The sequence below is a fragment of the Sus scrofa genome, chromosome Y (genome assembly GCF_054392235.1).
Source record: "Sus scrofa isolate SSC_HxYL_T2T_F1_AM1 chromosome Y, Sscrofa_HxYL_maternal_Yorkshire_Landrace_v2.0, whole genome shotgun sequence".
Taxonomy (NCBI): Eukaryota; Metazoa; Chordata; class Mammalia; order Artiodactyla; family Suidae; genus Sus; species Sus scrofa.
Window position 1 is genome coordinate 3,194,837 of NC_139402.1, and position 22,548 is coordinate 3,217,384.

General features: G+C 46.6%; 1 long non-coding RNA gene across 3 annotated transcripts in view; it reads left to right on the forward strand.

The window, feature by feature from the left end:
• The window catches only part of LOC110259143 (uncharacterized), a 234,353-nt gene that overhangs the window by 192,792 nt on the left and 19,013 nt on the right, over positions 1-22,548 (forward strand). For 2 of the 3 annotated variants that reach the window (XR_014836184.1, XR_014836183.1), the window contains 2 exons: positions 6,910-7,830; positions 17,491-18,046. This is a non-coding gene — a long non-coding RNA (uncharacterized LOC110259143). Of the gene's footprint in view, positions 1-4,764; positions 4,934-6,909; positions 7,831-17,490; positions 18,047-19,435; positions 19,566-22,548 lie in introns of all 3 variants that reach the window. The other variant, XR_014836185.1, reaches the window with a different exon arrangement.

Genomic DNA, 22,548 nt, shown 5'->3' on the forward strand with positions numbered 1-22,548 from the left:
AAGGAAGGGAAAGACATGCATTGCTATCGTGGCTCAGCAGGAATGAATGTGACTAGTATCCATGAGGACTCGGGTTCGATCCCTGACCTCACTCATTGGGTTAACAATGCGGCAATGCCACCACCTGTGGTGTAGTTTGCACGCCTGGCTCATGTCTGTCATTGCCGTGGTTGTGGTGTAGACCAGCGGCTACAGCTTCGATTCGACTTCTAGCCTGGGAACTTCCATATGCAATGGGTGCAGCCCAAAAAACAAGAAAAATAATGTATGCTACCAGTCCTGTGTGTAATCTAAAATATGGCACAAGTGAACCCATCTACGGAACAGAAACAGACTCACAGACCCTGGGAACAGACTTGTGGTTGCTGAGGGGGAGGGACTGGCATGGACAGGGGGTCTGGGGGTTAGTATATGCAGACTACGACCCTGAGAATGGATAAGCAATGAGGTCCTGCTGTACAGCACGGGGAACTCTCTCTGGTCTTCTGGAATAGAATAGGGTGGGAGATAATGAGAAAAATGTGTGTATGTAAACACACAATACATATATACATACATGTAGTTGGGTCCCTGCTGTACAGTGAGTTTGGCTCAACATTGTAAATCAACTCTGCTTTAAAAGTCATGGGGAAGGGTGCCGTGTCTCCTGCTCCGAGTCTCATGGGGTTGAAATCAAGTCTCAGGCTGGGACCCTGATTCCATCCGGGTGGAAAGACCCTCCTGAATGTTCACGGGTGATTGGCAGAACTCGGTGCCTCTCCGGCTTTCCGCGTGGCCCCTCCATCCTCCGAGCCAGCAATGGCCAGACAGGACTTCCTCAAGTTCTGAGCCTTTGCATCCTGTCCTGCCTTCAGCAGGTAGGAAGCTGTGAGTTCAGAGCTCTCGTGATCCCCTGGGAAATCCAGCGTAATCTCCCCGAGAGATCAGCAAAGCCCTGACCGTCATGACGTCTGCACAAGAGAGTCTGCAGAATAACAGATTTTCCGGGAGGGGGGCGAAGTTGGGGAAGATGAAGTCCTGCCAACCCCATCAGGAAGGGAATAAATTCAGGAGCAAGTGGGAGGAGGGGCGAAGACAGGAGGCGGCAGAGGAGGAGGGAGATGGATGGAAAGAAAGCGGGTGGAGGCGTGTCTCGGTTTGGGTTGATCCAGGCTGCACACAAGGCGGTGTCTACACTAAGGCAGGAGAGCCCTTGGTGTGCAGATCTGCTTGAGGGAGGAAGTGCGGGCAGGGGGTCCAGGATGGCGCCCGTGCTGAGAAGAGCCCTGGGGGGTCCTCGGGCTGCGCTGCCGCCTCGCTGGGAGGCCCCGGGGGAGTTCCTTAACCTCTCTGGGCCTCAGCATCGCACTGTGTAAAGGGGCCTGAGGGCAGGAAGCATCTCCTGGGGGTTTTGAGCCTCAGGCGAGTTCCCGCAGATGCAACACCGGCAACCGTGTCTGGTTGGCAGTGAGAGCTGGGGTGGCATCAGCGGGTGCTGTGGGGAGAGTCGTCCTCCTCTCCTGTGAGGCTCACAGCGCTGCTTCCCTGAGGGCGGGAGCGGGAGGAGACCTGCAGCCGTGGGAATAAAAGTGAGGCAGCCCCCATGACGGTGGAGTCCTGCATGATATGAGCAGTGTCCCACGGCCACCAGGACAGGGATCCCTGAAAAACGGCACGTGGTCGTCCTAAGGGGAATGTGAGCTCTGGGATAGAAGTCATACGCGCACCGTGATGGAATTACAGTGGTGGAGCCACCGAGATGATGTTACAGTCTTGTGGCCACCAGGAGAGTAAGGAGAGGACGATGAGCCCTGTGATGGTAATAAGAGGAAGATGAGCCTGTTGTAGTGATTATAGTCCCAGGGCCACCATGTAGGAATAATAGCCATACAGCCACCAGGAGAGAGGCAAGAGGAACAGGAGCGCTGGGATAGCAGTTACAGTCCTATGACCATCACGGTACTAAAGTAGCATCACAGCCACCGAGACAGTAAACATCGTAGTGTGGCCACCAGGATGGTGAGAAGGAACACCTGCCCCTGAGAGAGGAGGAGGAAGAGGACTAATACGGCAAGCACGGTAACAATGTAACCTTATAAATAGTGGCGATTTATATATCAGTGTACACTACAATGATAGATTTATTAATAGAACAATTATAACAACTATATAATTAGAATTTTAAATACGTTATAGGAAGTAGGAAGTCTAAATCTAAACGGGCTATATTAGCACAGTTATATTTTAGACCAAAAATTATCTGTATGAAAGTTGTAGTTTTTAGAGAATTGAGAAGCAGAAGAAAATACAGAATCAATGTAAATCATATTTAAAATAAAATATCTTGCAACTGAAAAATAAGAATGTAACCTTATTAATGATTACAATTATATATTGTATATATAACAATTATATAATTGTATTATAGATTAATAAAACAATTATATAATTATAGGTTAATAAAACAATTATATAATTATAGGTTAATAAAACAATTATATAATTATTATAGGTTAAACAATTATAATTATAGGTTAATAAAACAATTATATAATTATAGGTTAATAAAACAATTATATAATTGCATCATTATAGGTTAATAAAACAATTATATAAACAACTTGTTATATAATTTTAATTATATAATTATGTTATATAATTGTATAATACATGATTATATAATTATAATCATCTAATAATTTTTAATTATATATTTATAAACAACAATTTTTATTACAATAGTATGACAGTTATAAAAGCTTTAAAAATAACTCTTACCACAATGAAAATAATAGCTTTTATTTTTTTATATACCGTTTTATATTAATATATATTATTACTCATAATGATTTCTGTTAAAAATAATATTTATAACAAGTAAAATAGACATCATTTCAATGGTGTGTGTTAACATATCTAACTGGTGTTACTGTTATGGAGAAATCTCTCCTAAAGCAGAGAATCCAGTAGCTCTGGGCCTATGGTGACAGGAAGGAGGGCTGCTCATTGCGAACTTAGGGGTGGGGTTATAGGGGTGAGAAGATGCAGGTCATGGCTGTCCTGATGAGGATGAATCATAGCTGCTGGCTCAGGCAGGGAGTCCTGGTGCAGCACACTCACCCACCCTCACAGTCACAGTGCCAAATGGAAGAGTGCCTCAGTCAGCTCCCCTGCCTCTCTGGGTGTCATGCTGCCCTTGAGGCTCAGGGGCATCTGTGTCTGTGGCTGACCAGTCCCCCTGTGAGCCTCAGGCCCTCTAAGGATGATGAGCCTTGGGGACCCGGTGGGGACAGGGCTGTGACTCATCTTTGTAGAAGCCTGGAAATGGAGGGGCAAGGAAGGGACCACAGTGGGTGACCCAGCAGAGTGTCCCCCGTTGGCCTGGGGGGGAGAGCAGTAGAGACAATGCCTGTGTCCATCCTAAGCTCTGCCACCCAGGGCCACCTAGGGTGGATGCTAGTCACCCGGGCCTGTGCTCCAAGGGCCCTTCATGGCCCCCTGACTGCCTGTGAGCTGCCTGGGGGCATCCAAGACAGGAACGCCCAGGCTGTGCCTTCAGGCCTTGTTCGGTCTCATCCACACGGCCCTGTGTGCATTCTGCCCACTGGGGTCCCGTGGTGGAAAGATGCCCATCCTGAGCACCAGGGGCTCTGTAGCAGCACGTGTGGTCACGACACCGTGAAGGTTGCACAGATGGTAGCTTGTGTACTTGGGTGTGGGACGGGTTTTATTGCTGTTGCACAATGTACAAGGCTACTGATATCCGTTCATTTTTTTCCTGATAAGATCATTGTTTCTGAGGCAATAGAAGCTTAGTAACCAGAACAAAAGCCAAAGCCATTTTTGCTAATCCAGGTACAGTTGATTTATAATGTCATGTTAGTTTCAGGTGTACAGCAAAGGGATTCAGCTACATAAAAGTATTTTTTCAGATTCTCTTCCCTTCTAGGTTCTCTTCCCTTCTAGGTTATTACAAGATAATACAGTTTCCTGTGCTGATCAGCAGGTCCTTGCTGTTTACCTGTTTTATATAAAGTAGTGTGTCTGTTAATCCCAAACACCTAAAATATCCCCCCCACCGTATTGGTAACCATGAGTTTATTTTCTGTCTGTGAACCTGTTTCTATTTTGTAAATAAATTCGTTTGTATCGTAGCTTAGATCCCATAAGATGTTTGTCTTTCTCTGACCTCACTTAGTATGATAATTTTTAGGTCCATCCATGTTGCTGCAAGGGGCATGATTTCATTCTTTTTTTATGGCTGAGTAATATTCCATTGTATGTCTGTGTTTTCTCTCTATAACATCATCTTCATCCACTCCTCTGCTGATGGGTGTTTAGGTTGCTTCCATGGCTTGGCTATTGTATTCAGGGCTGCTGTGCATGTGGGAGCATGTGTATCTTTTGGAATTACTATTTTTCGTCTTTTCCAGATACATGCTCAGGAATGCGATTGCTAGCTGAGAGTGATTTACAGTGTTCTATCAGCTACAGGTGTACAATATTGCGATACAGTGTTTTTATAAATTATGCCCCATTTAAGGTTATTGTAAAATCTCCAAAGTTCCCTGGCGATGCACTGGGTTAAGGATGTGGTGCTGTCATTGCAGTGGCTCAGGTTGCTGCCATGGTGCAGGTTCGACCCCTGGCATGGGAACTTCCACATGCTATGGGTGCACCAAAAACCAATAACTAAAAATCTCTAAGTTACTTTCCAACAGCATGAAGTGACTCCTGACCCTGGCCGTGGTAGAAGCAGCCGGTGGTAGCCTTGTTCTTTAACAGGTTACAGCCGGAAATGCTGGGTGAGACAAGGAATGCGGTGGTCTGAGACCTCTGCATCAGGTGGACAGTCAGGACTTAAAGCAATGACACCACCAGGTTGAAGAGAGTCTCCCCCCAAATCTGTGTCCCTGGAATCTCAGAAGGTGACCTGTCTTTGTGAATGTCACAGGTGAGATGAGCTCCCACTGGAGCAGAGCGGGCAGTTAATCCAATGACTGGTGTCTTTGTAAGAAAGAGGGACATTGGGGTAGTGTGTCTCCCTGCCAAGGGGCTCACTGGCAAACCCCGGAGGCTGGGGAGGGGCTTGCGTCGGGCACCACCCGCCCCTCCCTCATGGGGAGCAAGTCTCTGTCTCTAAGCATCAGGATTGGGTGACTGGCCACGAGTTCTCCCACCTGTAATTCTATGTTCTTGAAGTCATGCATCTTTGAACCAAGGACCAGCAGCTAAACAGGAGAAGGCAAACGTGGGAGAGGAGGCTGCCCCTATGGGACTTCTTTTCTTTTTAGGGCCGCGCCTGTGGCATATGGACGTTCCCAGGATTGGGGTCGAATGGGAGCTGCAGCTGCCAGTCTACACCACAGCCACGGCAATGCCAGATCCCAGCCATGTACCTGCAACCTACGCTGCAGCGTGCAGCAACATCAGGTCCTTAACCCACAGAGCAAGGCCAGGGATCGAACCCTCCTCCTCACAGACTCTATGGCAAGCTATTAACCCACTGAGCCACAAAGGGAACTCTATCGTCTCTGACTATAAAGTGAGGTTTAAAATGGGCAGCCGTGGGAATCCACCCCAAGCTGCATTCCTGGCCCCTGTCCTTTAGTTTCTCATCTTTTGACCTCGTACAGAGGAGCCAGGGTAGGACCTGAGGGCCCTGTAAGGTTTTCTGTGGGAAAGCTGTTAAGAATGCTTTCAAAACCCAAACTGAATCCTCTTCCCTGTGGGGTTTTAAATGCCAGTCACTTAAAAAAGACAACTTCGGGAATTCCTTTTGTGGCTCAGTGGGTTAAGAACCCAACTAGCATCCATGAGGATGAATGTTTGATCCCTGGCCTCGCTCCGTGGGTTAGGGATCCAGGGTTCCCGTGAGCTGTGGTGTAGGTCTCACAGCTCAGATCCCACATCCCTGTGGCTCTAGGTGTAGGCTGGCAGCTGCAGCTCCAGTTAAATCCCTGGCCTGAGAACTTCCATGTGCTGCAGGTGCAGCCCTAAAAAATAAAACAAAAAGCAAACAACCCTTCAGATATGACCTCAAAACTTCAATTCGATGTCAAACTCCCACAGGTGAGAGGAGGTTATTACTTTTCAGAAAAGTAAACTGCCTTGAAAAACGACAGCCCAGCACCCTCCCCGAGGCCATAGCACCCATGTTAACAGGCAGTGAAAGGCCTCTTAGGGTGGCCAGTTCACAACCTGCCTTTGGAGAGGGTGCTGGTCTCAGAAGCCAGGCTGGAGGAGGGTCCTTTGCAGACGGGGGGAGGGGACCTACTTTGGACGCGTGAGATTCTGAAAGATCAGCCGCGTTCTTCACCAGCAAAGGGTGGTTTTCTCTCTGAAAGGGAACCAGTTGCTGGTGAGATGCCCAGACTCTCCCGCATTCTGCCAGGAGGAACGTGGCACTTCACAGCAGCTCTGTGGGCAGATTCTGGAAACACAGGAGCTGTCATTGCTGGGCAAAATAGAGGAAAGCAATCTACAGGGGAGACCCTGGGGGATTTCAAAGTCCTTGGGGCGTTCCCATGGTGGCCTGGCAGGTTCATGACCGGATGTTGTCTCCATGAGGATGCAAGTTCGATCCCTGGCCTCACTCCATGGGTTAAGGATCTGGTGTTGCCATGAGCTGTGGTGTAGGTCGCAGTTTCGGCTTGGACCCTGTGTGGCCATGGCTGTGGTGTAGGCTGGCAGCTGAAGCTCCTATTCGAGCCCCAGTCCAGGAACTTCCATGTGCCGCAGGTGCAGCCCTAAAAAGGCAAAGTCCTTGATAATAACCTATAAGGGAAAAGAACTTGAAAAGAGTGTGTGTGTGTATGTATACCTATGTGTACATACGTGTGTGTGTGTGAGTATATAACAGAATCAGTGTGCTGTGTACCTGAAACATGACATTGTCAGGTGACTCTACTTCAGGTTTTTTTTTTTAAGTCCTGCATAGAATCCGTTGTCCAGGAGCTTTCACCTGTTCCCAGCCGTCTCTACCGCTCACATCTCTAAGCCCTAATTACTTTCCGCCAGTCACGAGGTCATTGGACACACCAGTCAAGACAAAACACTGGTTACATGTTGGCTTTTCCATCAAAGAAGCCCCCCTGCATATGCCTTAGACAAGTCTTAGCATTTGAAGGCACAGGAGATTTTCATTGACTCAGACTCCATGACCCAAGGGTGTCTGAAGCCCAATCCTGGCATCTCAACCTGGAATGATGAGACCAGACAGGTCAGATGCAAGATGCAGCAGGGAAAACGGCTGCCCTGGAATTTGCCCTGGAGGAGCGGGCGTGCCAGGCGCAGTCGTGGCCCCAAGCTCATGATTTGGGGATGATGGCTCTTGACCTTTCGGGGTGGCAGGTTTGGTTTGGTCAGAGTGCTTTCTGCCAAACACGGCACCGTGTGCTGCTTGTAGCAGGCAGAGCGTCTTCATCGGTGGTGGTGGCAAGATATTGATCCCGGGCAGGAGTCCCCCCGGGGTTTTACGTGTCGCCCAGGAAGGCGATGAATCTCCTTTATGAACACAACATAAAGTAATCAATGCGTTTGGCAGATTCATTAGGACGTTAAAAAGGCTTGGAGAAGAGATGGAATGCCTCAAGAATCCATTTAAAAGGAAGAGTAATAGGGTTGTTATATCCATGCCAGAATATTTTACCAAGAACGGCCAGCATTGCAATATACATCACGTTCTGCTTATAGCAATAAAAATCAGCTCACAGGGAGCAGGTGTGGAAAAAGACAAACTCATGAACGTTTGTGAATGGAAGAAACAGCCCAAGGAGCTTTAAGATCTTGGGATGAATTATCTTAAATCTTCCAGAGCTTTCTACTCAGACCAAGGGGTTTTTTCTAAAGGTAAAACTATTTTTTTGTTGTTTTCAAAATTTTAAGTTAAAAATCTCCCTCCCATTCAGCTTGGTAAAATTGCTTAAAAGTAAAGGGGTTTTTTTTTGGAGTTCCCGTCGTGGCACAGTGGCTAACAAATCCAACTAGGAACCATGAGGTTGTGGGTTTGATCCCTGGCCTGCTCAGTGGGTTAAGGATCTGGCGTTGCCATGAGCTGTGGTGTAGGTTGTAGACGAGGCTCGGATCCCACGTTGCTGTGGCTCTGGCGGCTACAGCTCCAGTTGGACCCCCAGCCTGGTAACCTCCATATGCCGAAGAAGCGGCCCTAGAAATGGCAAAAAGACCATAAAAAAAGGTTTTCTTTTTCTTTTAGTATTGACAATATTTAAAATGATGTTTTGGAGTTCCTGTTGTGGCTAGCAGGTTGAGAACCCGACATAGTCTCTCTGAGGACGCAGGTTCAATCCCTGGCCTCAGTGGGTTAAGGATCCAGTATGGCTGTAGCTGCGGTGTAGATTGCGGCTGCAGCTTGGATCCTTCATTGCTGTGACTGTGGTACAGGCTGGCAGCTGCAGCTCCAATGTGACCCCTAGTCTGGGAACCTCCATATGCCACAGTGCAGCCCTAAAAAGACAACACAATAAAAATTTTAAAATTCTAAAAAGAAAATTGTTTAAAAGCATTGAGTTAATCTAATTTTTAAAAGCCACTGAATGTAACATTTCAGTGAGGCAGGAGGGCGGAGTGTGAATTGCATGTCTATGAACCTGCTTCCAAGTAAAATTAACTTTTTAAAAAGATGTTGACAGTATTGAAAATTACGTGTTTATCAGATAGAACAGCGCTTGAGAAAGGCAATAATGTCTAGAAGTTGGGTTTCCATCAAGAGGCAGAGCCCTCTGCCTTCCGGTTTCCTGAGGTGACAGGCTGGCCACCAGGGAGAAATGCAGGATTGTCCCCTGTCCCTCCTTCCCCAGGAACGTCAGGCAACCACGTCCTTAATCTTCCGGGCAGTGAACGGCTGCAGGACACGAGGGTCAGGCTCAGAGCTGGGAGGGGTCGGGGGTCTGGTGGAGAACTGTCGACAGGCAGGATGGACACCTGTGAGGGGGGTTGGAAGGAAGCCACTGCAACCCTCCAAAGTTTCTGCTTACCTTGACCACCTAGGCACGGGGTAAGGACAACGTGTGGCCACAGCCATAGGACTGTGTGACCCCGTGTCATGGTTTTGGAGAAGCAAAATCCCTGGAAACTGAAGTCCCATGAGGTGGAGCTGGTGTCCTCTGGGGCTTCTCATTTATTTCCATCAGGGCTGACCCCCAGCAGGCTCTGTCCCAATGTCATGGGTGCCCAAGAGTTGGTTGGAAGATGCCCTGTGCCCCTTTAAAATTGGGTCTCCAAGACAGCCAACTGGTACATGAAAAGGTGCTCAACATTGCCAATCATTTGGGAAATGCAAATCAGAACTACAAGGAGATATTCATTGCAGCTCTATTCGCAATAACCAAGACGCGGAAATGACCTAAAGTTGTGGTATCATATGTTTGTCCTCCTCTGTCTGACTTTGCTCACTCAGTATGATCATCTCCAAGTGCATCCATGATGCGGCAATGCCATGAGTTTGTTCTTTTTCATGGCTGAGTAATATTCCATTGTGTATAAGGACCACATCTTCTTTTTTTTTTTTCTTTTTTTTTTTTTTTTATTATTTTCCCACTGTACAGCAAGGGGGTCAGGTCATCCTTAGATGTATACATTGCAGTTACAGTTTTTTCCCCCACCCTTTCTTCTGTTGCGACATGAGTATCTAGACATAGTTCTCAATGCTATTCAGCAGGATCTCCTTATAAATCTATTCTAGGTTGTGTCTGATAAGCCCAAGCTCCCGATCCCTCCCCCTCCCATCAGGCAACCACAAGTCTCTTCTCCAAGTCCATGCTTTGCTTTTCTGAGGAGATGTTCATTTGTGCTGGATATTAGATTCCAGTTATAAGTGATATCATATGGTATTTGTCTTTGTCTTTCTGGCTCATTTCACTCAGGATGAGATTCTCTAGTTCCATCCATGTTGCTGCAAATGGCATTATGTCATTCTTGTTTATGGCTGAGTAGTATTCCATTGTGTATATATACCACTTCTTCCGAATCCAATCATCTGTCGATGGACATTTGGATTGTTTCCATGTCCTGGCTATTGTGAATAGGGCTGAAATGAACATGCGGGTGCATGTGTCTCTTTTAAGTAGAGCTTTGTCCGGATAGATGCCCAAGAGTGGGATTGCAGGGTCATATGGAAGTTCTATGTATAGATTTCTAAGGTATCTCCAAACTGTTCTCCATAGTGGCTGTACCAGTTTACATTCCCACCAACAGTGCAGGAGGGTTCCCTTTTCTCCACAGCCCCTCCAGCTCTTGTTCTTTGTGGATTTATTAATGATGGCCATTCTGACTGGTGTGAGGTGGTATCTCATGGTAGTTTTGATTTGCATTTCTCTTATAATCAGCGATGTTGAGCATTTTTTCATGTGTTTGTTGGCCATCTGTATATCTTCCTTGGAGAAATGTCTCTTCAGGTCTTTTGCCCATTTTTCCATTGATTGATTGGCTTTTTTGCTGTTGAGTTGTATAAGTTGCTTGTATATTCTAGAGATTAAGCCCTTGTCCGTTGCATCATTTGAAACTATTTTCTCCCATTCTGTAAGTTGTCTTTTTGTTTTCTTTTTGGTTTCCTTTGCTGTGCAAAAGCTTTTCAGTTTGATGAGGTCCCATGGGTTTATTTTTGCTCTAATTTCTATTGCTTTGGGAGACTGACCTGAGAAAACATCCATGAGGTTGATGTCAGAGAGTGTTTTGCCTATGTTCTCTTCAAGGAGTTTGATGGTGTCCTGTCGTATATTTAAGTCTTTCAGCCATTTTGAGTTTATTTTTGTGCATGGTGTGAGGGTGTGTTCTAGTTTCATTGCTTTGCATACAGCTGTCCAGGTTTCCCAGCAATGCTTGCTGAATAGACTTTCTTTTTCCCATTTGATGTTCCTGCCTCCCTTGTCAAAGATTAATTGACCATAGGTGTCAGGGTTTATTTCCGGATTCTCTATTCTGTTCCATTGGTCTGTCTGTCTGTTTTGATACCAGTACCACACTGTTTTGATGACTGTGGCTTTGTAGTATTTCTTGAAGTCTGGGAGAGTTATGCCTCCTGCTTGGTTTTTGTTTCTCAGGATTGCTTTGGCGATTCTGGGTCTTTTGTGGTTCCATATGAATGTTTGGATTGTTTGTTCTAGTTCTGTGAACAATGTCATGGGTAATTTCATAGGGATTGCATTGAATCTGTAGATTGCTTTGGGTAGGATGGCCATTTTCACAATATTGATTTTCCCAATCCAGGAACATGGAATATCTTTCCATTTCTTTACATCTTCTTTGATTTCTTTGATTAAAGTTTTATAATTCTCGGCATATATGTCCTTTACCTCTTTGGTCAGGTGTATTCCGAGGTATTTGATTTTGTGAGGTACAATTTTAAAAGGTATCATTTTTTTGTATTCCTTTTCTAATGTTTCATTGCTGGTATACAGAAATGCAACTGACTTCTGAATGTTAATCTTATATCCTGCCACTTTGCTGAATTTATTAATCAGTTCAAGGAGTTTTGGGGTTGAGTCCTTAGGGTTTTCTAGGTATAGTATCATATCATCTGCATACAGTGACAGTTTGATCTCTTCTCTTCCTATATGGATGCCTTTTATTTCTTTTGTTTGTCTAATTGCTGTGGCTAAGACTTCCAAAACGATGTTGAAGAGCAGTGGTGAGAGTGGGCATCCCTGTCTTGTTCCAGATTTGAGTGAGAAGGCTTTCAGTTTTTCCCCATTGAGGATTATATTTGCTGTGGGTTTATCATAAATGGCTTTGATTATATTCAGGAATGTTCCCTCTATACCCACTTTGGCGAGGGTCTTGATCATGAATGGATGTTGAACTTTGTCAAATGCTTTTTCTGCGTCTATTGAGATGATCATATGATTTTTGACCTTTTTTTTGTTAATGTGGTGTATGATGCTGATTGATTTGCGTATGTTGAACCATCCTTGTGAACCTGGGATGAACCCAACCTGGTCATGGTGTATAATTTTTTTGATATGTTGTTGGATTCGGTTGGCTAAGATTTTGTTGAGAATTTTTGCATCTATATTCATCAATGATATTGGCCGATAGTTTTCTTTTTTGGTGGTATCTCTGTCTGATTTTGGAATGAGGGTGATGGTGGCCTCATAGAATGTCTTTGGGAGTATTCCTTCTTCTTCAACCTTTTGAAAGAGTTTAAGGAGGAAGGGCACCAATTCCTCTTTATATGTTTGATAAAATTCACCTGTGAAGCCATCTGGTCCTGGACTTTTATTTGTAGGGAGTGATTTTATGACCTCTTCAATTTCATTTCTAGTGATCGGTCTGTTCAGTTGGTCTGTTTCTGCTTGATCAGTTTTGCCAAGCTGTAAGATTCTAGAAAATTGTCCATTGCTTCCAGATTGTCAAACTTGTTGCCATACAGTTGTTCATAGTATTCTCTTATGGTTTTTTGTATTTCTGCTGTATCCGTTGTGATTTCTCCTTTTTCATTTATAATTTTGGTTATTTGGGTTCTTTCTCTCCTCTTTTTAGTGAGTCTGGCCAGGGGTTTGTCAATTTTGTTCACCTTTTCAAAGAACCAGCTCTTGGTTTTATTAATTTTCTCTATTGTTTTTTGAGTCTCTATTTTATTGATTTCTTCTTTGATCTTTATAATTTCCTTCCTTCTGCTGACTTTAGGACTTTTTTGTTCTTCTTTTTCTAATTCGTTTAGGTGGAGGGTTAAGTTGTCAATTTGGGATCTTTCTTCTTTTTTGAGAAAGGCCTGGATTGCTATAAATCTCCCTCTGAGCACTGCTTTCGCAGCATCCCATAGGTTTTGAGAGGTTGTGTCTTCATTATCATTTGTTTCAAGGTAGTTTTTAATTTCCTTCTTGATTTCCTCATTGACCCATTGGTTTTTTAGTAGCATGTTGTTTAGTCTCCATGGAGTAGGTTTTTTCTCTTTGCTTTTCCCATGGTTGATTTCTAATTTCATGGCATTGTGGTCAGAGAAGATACTTGAGATAATTTCTACGCTCCTAAATTTATTGAGATTCACTTTGTGTCCCAGTATGTGGTCGATTCTTGAGAATGTTCCATGAGCATTTGAGAAGAATGTGTATTCTGCTTTTTTTGGATGTAGTGTCCTGAAGATATCAATTAAGTCTAACTTTTCTATTGTTTCCTCTAGGATCTCTGTTGCTTTATTGGTTTTCTGTCTAGAGGATCTGTCCATTGATGTGAGGGGGGTATTTAGGTCTCCTACTATGATTGTATTCTCATCAATATCTCCCTTTATGTCTGTTAATATTTGTTGTGTGTATCTGGGTGCTCCTGTATTTGGGGCATATATGTTGACAATAGTAACATCCTCTCCTTGGATGGATCCCTTAATCATTAAATAGTGTCCTTCTTTGTCTTTCTTTATGCCTTTTGTTTTAAAGTCTATTTTGTCTGATATGAGCGTTGCGACTCCTGCTTTTCTGTCATGTCTATTGGCGTGAAATATTTTTCCCCACCCTTTCACTTTCAATCTATATGTATCTTTTGTCCTAAGGTGAGTTTCTTGTAGGCAGCATATTGAAGGTTTTTGGCTTTTTATCCACTCAGCCACTCTGTGTCTTTTGATTGGGGCATTCAGTCCATTGACATTTAAGGTGATAATTGATAGATGATCATTTATTGCCATTTGAACCTCATGTTCCAGTTGATTCTATGGTTCTCCATTTTTTTTTTTTTTTTTTTTTTTTTTGGTTGGATGGTCTCCTGTTATTATCTGCTTGAGTGGTTTTTTTTTTCATTTTTTGCAAATGCAGTATTTGGTTTTGGCTTGTGATTGCCCTGTTTTTTAAGTATGCTAACCCCTTCCCGTAATTGTGTGTTTTAGCCTGATGGTCCTGTAAGTTCAAACTCCTCATTACTGTATTAAAATTAAGAAGAGAGACATACATATAAACAAAAAGGGTTATTTACCTCCTGACATCCCTTGCCCACATTTTATGGTTTTGATGACTCTCTTATTTTTTTCTTTTTAATTTTATTTTGTTTGAAGCATGTTCATGATTAAATCTGTATGCTGGCTTATTTGAGTGACTGCTCTCTGATTGCAGTTTCCTCAGTCCTAGTTCTTCCTCTTCTTCTTCTTTTTTTTTTTTTCTTTTTTCTTCCCTTTCCTTCCTTTCTTTTTGGTTTAGAGAAGCCCTTTCAATATTTCCTTTAACCTGGGTTTTGTGTTGCTGTATTCTTTAAGTTTTTGTTTGTTGGGAAAAATTTTTATTTCCTCTTCTATTTTAAATGATATTCTTGCTGGATAGAGTATTCTAGGTTGCATATTTTTTCCTTTTAGCACTTTAAATATCTCTTGCCATTCCCTCCTGGCCTGTAGTGTTTCTGTAGAGAAATCAGCTGATATTCTTATGGGGGTTCCCTTGTAGGTAGCATTCTGTTTTTCTCTTGCTGCCTTGAGGATCCTCTCTTTATCACTAACTTTTGCCATTTTTATTATGATGTGTCTTGGTGTGGGTCTGTTTGGGTTCAGTTTGTTTGGGGCCCTCTGTGCTTCTTGTATCTTGAATCCAGTATCCTTTAGATTTGGGAAGTTTCCAGCAATAATTTTTTCAAATATATTTTCCATTCCCTTATCTTTTTCTACTCCTTCTGGAATTCCTATTATGCGTAGATTGGCCCGCTTTATATTATCCCATAGGTCTCTTATATTGCTTTCCAGTTTTTTGATTCGGTTTTCTGTCTGTTGACCAAATTGAGTGATTTCCATTATTCTATCTTCCATATCACTGATTCGTTCTTCTGCATTATTCATTCTGGTTTTTACTGCCCCTAGTTCAGTTTGCATCTCTGCAAATGAATGTTCTAGTTTTTCTTGGCTCCTCCTCATATTTTCTAGTTCCTTTCTGAGGGTATCTGCATTACTGTTCATATCTTCTCTTAATTCCTTCAGTATTTTCACTATTTCTCTTTTGAACTCCAGGTCTGTCAGACTGCCGAGATCTGTTTCATTGTTGACTGTTTTAGGTGAGTTCTCCTGTTGGTTTGAGTGGGGGTGGTTTCTCAGCTTCTTCATCTTGCTTGTTGTTTTCTTTCTCCTGAGGGAGTTGTACTCTCCGTTATCGGGCAGTGTTTGCCTTGTCACTGCCGTGGAATATTTCCTGAGGGCTGGCGTTGTTGGTCAATCTTTTTTGAGGCAGTGTGGCTTTTCTGGAGTGTTGATGGGGCTAACAGTGTTTCTTTGAAGCAAAGGAGGACTTCCTGAGGGCAGACAGGACTGAGAGGTCCACACCGCGATGGTAGATTTCACTTGGCCATGCAGAGCTTGCTCTGGTGTTTTTAGGCTGTGGGGTTCTTGCAGGGGGTTGGCGGTGTTGGGCAGCTGCTTTTTAGGGGTGCATCACCCCCTGGGGGCTGGAGCAGCTATCTGGGGCAATGAGAACCTGAGAGGCTCTTCCCTAGGGCAGCCCAACTCAGGACGACAGCCTGAGAATGTAGGTGGATCTTTTCACAGTCTGGCTGAGCTTGTTGCAGCTTTTCTGGGCTGCAGGGGGTCCTGCCTGGAGCTGGCAGTCCTATGCAGCTGGTCCACTAGAGCATCCCCTGGGGGCTTGGGCGGGTAGCAGGGCCGTTGGAAACCGAAGAGGCTCCTCCCCGGGGCAACCCGACTCAGAAAAACCGTCGGAGAATTAGGCCGATCTATTCACAGCCTGGCTAAGCTTGTTCTAGCTTTTCTAGGCTGCAGGCCTTTTCTCGGGGGCTGGTGCTGTTTGGTGCTGCTCTGCGGAAGTGTAGCCCCTCCAAAGGGCAAGCAGGCCTGTGCAGGGACAGCCCCTGCGGTGGTAGGCTTCAGGCAATTGTTGAGGCCAGCCCTCCTGGATGGCAGGCAGCCCCAGGTCCATGAGAGCATAGGGCGTGGCGGGGGTGGGGGGAGGGGATGCACTGGGAAGCACAGTTTTCAGCTAGCTAGTGGGCCTGTAAGCTTGCTGTGGCGTGGGGGGTATTCTATGGGGACCCACCCCTTCTTCTCTCCCCTCCCCAGCACGGGCACAGACTAGGCTCTTCTCCCAGGTTCCCTCTGATGTGGCTTTCCCCTTCCCCGCCCCTAGAGTATTGTTCCCTTCCTCTGCGACAGCTTTGTTTTCTAGTCTCCCAGGCAGTCTCTGCCCCGTCAACTGGTTTAGAGACCTCCCAAGCAGTTTCTGCTCTGCCCCGCCCCCCTAGCCCGGGGACTAATCTCTGGAGCCGAGGTCTCGGTGCCCAGCCCCCCCCCCCCCAGGCGTCCCCCGGCCCTTTCTTGGGGACTAACCTTCGGAGGTGAGGTCTCGGTGCCCAGCCCCCACCCAGGCGTCCCCCGGCTCCCTCTCGGGGACTAACCTTCCGCGGCGAGGTCTCGGTGCCCAGCCCCCACCCAGGCGTCCCCCGGCTCCCTCTCGGGGACTAACCTTCCGCGGCGAGGTCTCGGTGCCCAGCCCCCACCCAGGCGGCGCCCCCCCGGCCCTTTCTCGGGGACTAACCTTCGGCGGCGAGGTCTCGGTGCCCAGCCCCCCTCCCAGGCGTCCCCCGGCCCTTTCTCAGGGATTAACCTTCGGAGGCGAAGGACCACATCTTCTTTATCCCTCTGTCGATGGACTTTCAGGTGGTTTCGATGTCTTGACTACTGTGAATAGTGCTGCTATGAATGTAGGGGTGCTTGGATCTTTTCCAATTAGGGTTTCTTCCAGATGTGTGCCCAGGTATGGGATTGCTGGATCCCATGGTAGTTCTACGTGTAGTTTTTTGAGGAACCTCCATACTGGTTTACATAGTGGTTGTACCAATTTATGTTCCCACCAACAGTGTAGGAGGGTTCCCTTTTCTCCACACCCTCTCCAGTATTTTTTTTTTTTATTTTTAGGGCCACACCTGCAGCATATAGAAGTTCCCAGGCCAGGGGTCAAATTGGAGCTACAAACCACAGCCACAGCAACACCAGATCCGAACTGCATCTGCAACTGACACCACAGCTCACAGCAGTGCTGGATCCTTAACTCACTGAGTGGGGCCAGGGACGGAACCTGTATCCTCATGGATCATAGTTGGGTTCATTTCCACTGAGCCACAACAGGAACTCCTCCCCAGCATTTATTATGTGTAGAAGGTCCACTGCATTTTTAACCAGTTCCTCTACCGCTTCAACTGCTGGCCCCACAGAGGTGCGCTCAGGGAAAACACTGCTGAATTTGCAGAGACGATTTGCAGTTTTGTCATTACTTGTCTGGGTTAACAGGAGCCTCTCAGCCTTGGTCCCATTTATGGAAGAACAAATCCAAGAGCCGTTTTCTTTGCACCTTCCTGATGTTCAAGCACAATGTTGCAGTGACTTTATTTGTGTGTCATGACACATCGGCTGTGGTTTCAGGAGTTGGTCTGAAACAGCACGTGAATCATGAACCAGTTTCCGCTGGTTTGGCCCCTTCAGTGGGTTGTTGATTGCTTACCTTGAAACGGCACCCGCTTCAACTGGTTTTGCCACCTTGAGGAGGTTGCTGACTCATCAAATCTTGAGTTATTTTACAGGGACAACCTGGTACCTGTTCAAGACAGAAGCCCACATCTCCAGGACGACCCCAGAACCATGAATCTTCTGTCTGCGGAACCTAAAGAACAGAAAAGTTGCCAGTGCCGCCCTTGATGAGGCAGGAACTCTTTCAATGGGAAGCATCTGGCTTCAGCCACAGGGGTAGCATCTATGGCCTGACTCAAGACTAGCCAGTCAGCTTCCCCAACTCCTTGAACTCCACCCAGCCTCTGGATGGAGGAGACAGGTTGGAGAGCCTTGCTTCTGGGCTCCTTGCTGGTTGACCGCACGGCAACGCTCTTCCTCTTACTAAAGTTGGTGCCGTGGGTTGGCTTCTGTGCGTGTCCGACGGGGAGCCTCTTCTCGGTGACAAATCTGACCGTTTCTCATGTGCCCAGTCGCCTGAGCATCGGGCGTCTCAGCCAGTACGCACTCTACACGCCCCACTGGCTGCTCAGGAGGTCTGAGATGTGTGTCCCGAGGGATGACGGAACGCTGGTGCTATTTTTCATCAGGCTGTTGTGCAGGATCCTTCCTCGTCCACTGGATGCAAAGGTAAGAAGGCCGGTGCCTCTGGGTCTGCAGCCTGGGCTCGATGTCCACGTGCCTCCTGCTGAGTCGCGTTCAATCCCGTCCAGCCTCATGGAGGCAGGGGAGGCTGACAGCCTCCCTGCTTCAAGTAGGTTCACCGGGGAAAAAGAGCAAAGAAGAATGTAACACCTCCAGGAATTCTTGTCTACATGGCCTGTGGTGGTGCTGGATGGCATAGGACAACCCAGAGCACTCCTGGTCCTGCTCTGCCCATCAGTCTGGGTTTTTTTTTTTTTTTCCCTGCCTCATCTTTTTATCCAGCCCAGGCGGTGGTCACTCATAGACTTGATCTGAAAGCCCTCAAAGAAACAGGCTGAATTTTTTTTTTAAGTAGAGTTGATTTACAATGTTGTGTTAATTTCTGCTGAACAGCAAAGTGATTCGGTTATACATGTGTATATGTTCTCGGGTTTTTTTGTTTTGTTTTGTTTTTTTCCCTTTTTGTCTTTTAGGGCCATGCCAGTGGTATATGGAGGCTCCCAGGCTAGGGGTCGAATGAGAGCCACAGCTGCAGGCCTACACCGCAGCCGCAGCCACAGGGGTTCTGAGCCGCCTTTGCAACCTCCACCACAGCTCACGGCAATGTCGGATCCTTAACCCACTAGGGAGGGCAGGGATCAAAGCCGCATTCTCACGGATACTAGTTAGGTTCATTTCCGCTGAGCCACGACGGGAGAGCCTACGTGTTCTTATGTATATTCTTTTCTATTCAGGTTTATCGGGGAAAGTGGATATAGTTCCCTGTGTTGTGCAGTGGGACCTTAGCATTTTTGAATTCTTAATGAGTCGGACAGTTGTCAAAGCGAGGTGGGGAATCCAGACTAAATACTGTCTGGATGTGAAGATGTGTCTTCTAAAGACTGGAATCCTATGTCTTTTTTCAATTTTTTAAATTTTAGTGAAGAATAGTTGATTTTCAGCTTGGGATAATGGGATCCTGTGTATTTAGAGTCTCAGCTTTAGGGGAAATGATGACGTTTTAGCTCGGTCACTTTGCCTTCAGGGGAAGGTTGTTAAAGACAGAGCGAGGGGGAGGGTCTCGGGGTGTGATCAGCTTGGGGACACTCTTCGGGCTGGTGGGCGGTGAGGTCACTGGGAGTCAGCGTCATCCACCTTCTGGTTCCAGCCGGTCTGGGGCCTCCGTGCTGGTGGGCAGCACACAGCTCACTTCTTCCACCTGGCGGGGGCTTTAGCACCTGCAAACAGCTCAAGGACACAGCTCAGAATATTCTCCATAGTCCTGGAGGAAGAATAAAGGGACTTGACTTCGTTGAATGGACAAGTATTATTATTCTTTCTTGACTGTTTTTCTTTGTTTCTGCATTTTCTCATTTCTCTGAATTTACTCTTCAGGTGTGGGGTCAGGAGATGCCAACTAGGACATTGAGAATGGATGAGCAAAGAGGTCCTGCTGTCCCACACAGGGGACTCCATCCAGTCTCTTGGGATAGACCAGGATGGAAGATGATATGAGAAAAAGAAGGTATATGTGTGTATGCCTGGGTCACTTTGCCGTACAGCAGAAGTTGGCACAACAGTGTCCATCAACTCTCATCTGATAAAAATTTAAGAAAACGCAAGGTGATTTCATTCTGTAACGGTGGGCTCATGGCAGGGATTTCACAGTCTCATGAGTCATAGGAAATTGTGTGTGTGACTCTGTTTCTGGCAAGTAAATTTAATGTGGTTTCTGCTGAGGAAGAAAAGGTTGTTACGAGGAATTGGTTACGAAAATACAGCCCACGGAAAGGAAAGGAGCATTTTCTGGGCGTTTTTCCTCAAGATTCTGATTCGTGATTTTGTGACAACTTTAGCTGCACAGAGGCAGCTGACAACGGTCCTGGCCTTCAGCTGTGCCCGCAGGCAAGCAGGTCACTCTGTTACCGGCCTGGGTGCCTGGTTTCTTCAACCTATAGAAATGGATGGGGTCAGAGGGCGGAATCAGGCCAGGCTTCGCTGAGGCTCCGGCTGCAGCAGGGAACAAGTAACAGGGGCCCTGGCTCGCTCCCCAAGGAGGTGGGCAGGTCCCTTAGATGGGGTGCGGGTGGGTGGGGCGCCCACCCCCTTGGCGGAGCCCTGTGCAGGGATCAGGCAGGAGACCCTGCTTTGACTCTTAGCATCTCAGAAGTGATAGTTGGATTTTGGTCTTTTTGTATCTTATTGTTTATACTGCTATTTTTAGTATGTTTAAAAATGCCTGCTATTTTTAGTCGCTCAGAGTTTCTTTGTATCTGTTGTTCAAGGAGCCAGATCCTTCCTGGTACCAGCACTGCAGCAAAGGGTCCCAGGTCCCAGCCTGTCTCAGCTAGAATTCCCACGGTTTCAGGAAGGGGCGTCTGGGCTGGTGTATACAGTAGGTTACAGGTGCCAGTGTGGCTGTGGTACACAGTCGGTGCTTTTTCTCCCCTTTTGGTTACCGGTCAGAGATGGCTTTGCCTCCTGCTCACCCACTGAGGGCTGTGTGGCATTTGGTGGGCAACAGTGCCAGCTGCGAGTATTCGTATTGACACTTTGGGGCCAAAAGATACAAATGCTTTTCAATTCAAATAGGAATCAGGGAACTGCGACCTTCGCATGGTCTTGCTTGCAGGCCATGTTCTTGTCCAAATGTATTATGTCTTGTGTTGCCTTTTTTTTTTTTTTTAAACTGGCTGTGCCCCCAGCCTACATAAGTTCTCAGACCAGGGATTGCACCTGAACCACGGGCGTGACAAGGTGGAATCTGGGCAAGGCCACCAGGAAACTCCCTTTTTTTTTCTTTTTCCTTTAATTCCATAATTCCATTTTTCAAACATAAATAGCATTTTTTAATTGACCCTAACAGGAGATTTGCTGCTCTATCCCACAAATTGCTAATTGGGACCTACAGACATTCTGATTGCTGTAATTTGTAAAAGTGTTTCCTTGAGGAGTGTCCTGGTGGCTCAGTGGGTTAAGGACCTGGTACTGTCACTTCTGTGGCTCAGCGTCTGTCCCTGGCCCGGGAACTTCCACATGCCATGGGCACGGCCAAAAACAAAAGTGTGTGTCTGTCAAACCGTGATGTATTAATTCGTCTGCTTGGGCTGAGTTAAACGTACTGCAGATCGAGGCTTTAGATAGATATTAATTTCCCGGTTCTGGAGGCTTGAGTCTGAGCCCCAGGGCCAGGCAGGGAAGGTCCCTCCCAAGGCCTCTCTCTCCTGGATGAGTTGACGGCCGTCTCCCCGCTGTGTCCTCACAGGGCCGTCCCTCCGTGCGTGTCTGTCCTGACCTCTTTAAAGAGCCCTTCTCCCAGGTCATCTCTGGGTCAAGGATGGGTACATGTGAAATCCAATGATTTGGCCAGATTTTCCAGGGCCTGTGACACAAAGCATGGCCACAGTTATGCAAAAACTGGTTCGGGCTATTCCAGTGAGCATTGAAACGACTTTGGGAGTTCCCTAGTGGTGCAGCTGGTTAAGGATCTGGCGTTGTCTCTGCAATGCCTCGGGTCGCTGTGGTGGCGTGGATTCAGTCCCTGGCCTGGGAGCTTCTGCATTCTGCAGGTGCAGCCAAAAAACAGAAGAAACCCCAACACCTCGACTCCTTCGAAGGGTTGATGAAGCATGCCCTGGAGCCCTGGTACTTTACATGCAGTCAGTGAACATTCCTATTGGCCACATCAAAACTAAGGCTGTGACTACACACATGCCGAGGCAAAAGACCAAAAAAAAGACCTGGTCTCCAAATACAGCCCCGTCCGGAGGTCCTGGGGGACAGAGTTCCCCACCTCATGACACGCGTGCACGATTTCCCAGCCGGATACCACCTACCCTTGGGTCCGTGCACAGACCCTGTCTCTTACAAGGTCCGTTTTTCTGTTGGGGTACACGGGCCGTTCAGCGCTTTCACCGTGACCCTGAATTTATTCTGCAGCTCAATTTCCTGCCCTGTGCCAAAGCCGTTCCCAATACCCCCAAAGAAATGACTCCTGATGCGTTAGTTTTCCCTACGAGTCGGGTGTTTCGAGTACAGAAGTCATTCTGCTCATTTGACTGCTTTTTCCTGAGTCTGTGTGTCTGCCTCCGTGATGGAGTCGCCACGGGTCAGGCGTAGGCTCTGCCTGTGCCAGCGGGAGGGGGGCAGCTGCCTCAGCCCGGGCTGAGTGCCCAGACAGGAGAAGCCAAACTCACCCCAGCATCCTTCCTCCTGGGCGTCCTTTTTGCGAAATCCTCATGATTCCACATGAATCACGGGTGGACTGTTACGCTTTCTGTCCTGCCTTTTTTGACATGTGGCAGTCACGTGCGAATGTACTCGCCTTGGGAGAATGTAATATCAGATGCCGGAGAGCCCCCCTGCCCTGTCTCCATCCAGCTTTTGGCTCCAGTAGGAAATGCTGTTTTGAAAGGTGTGTGCACACAGCAGCAGGCATGTGTAGACGGTGTGTATAATTATATAAATGACTTTATTTGTATAAAAGTTATATAGATTAGTGTACATCA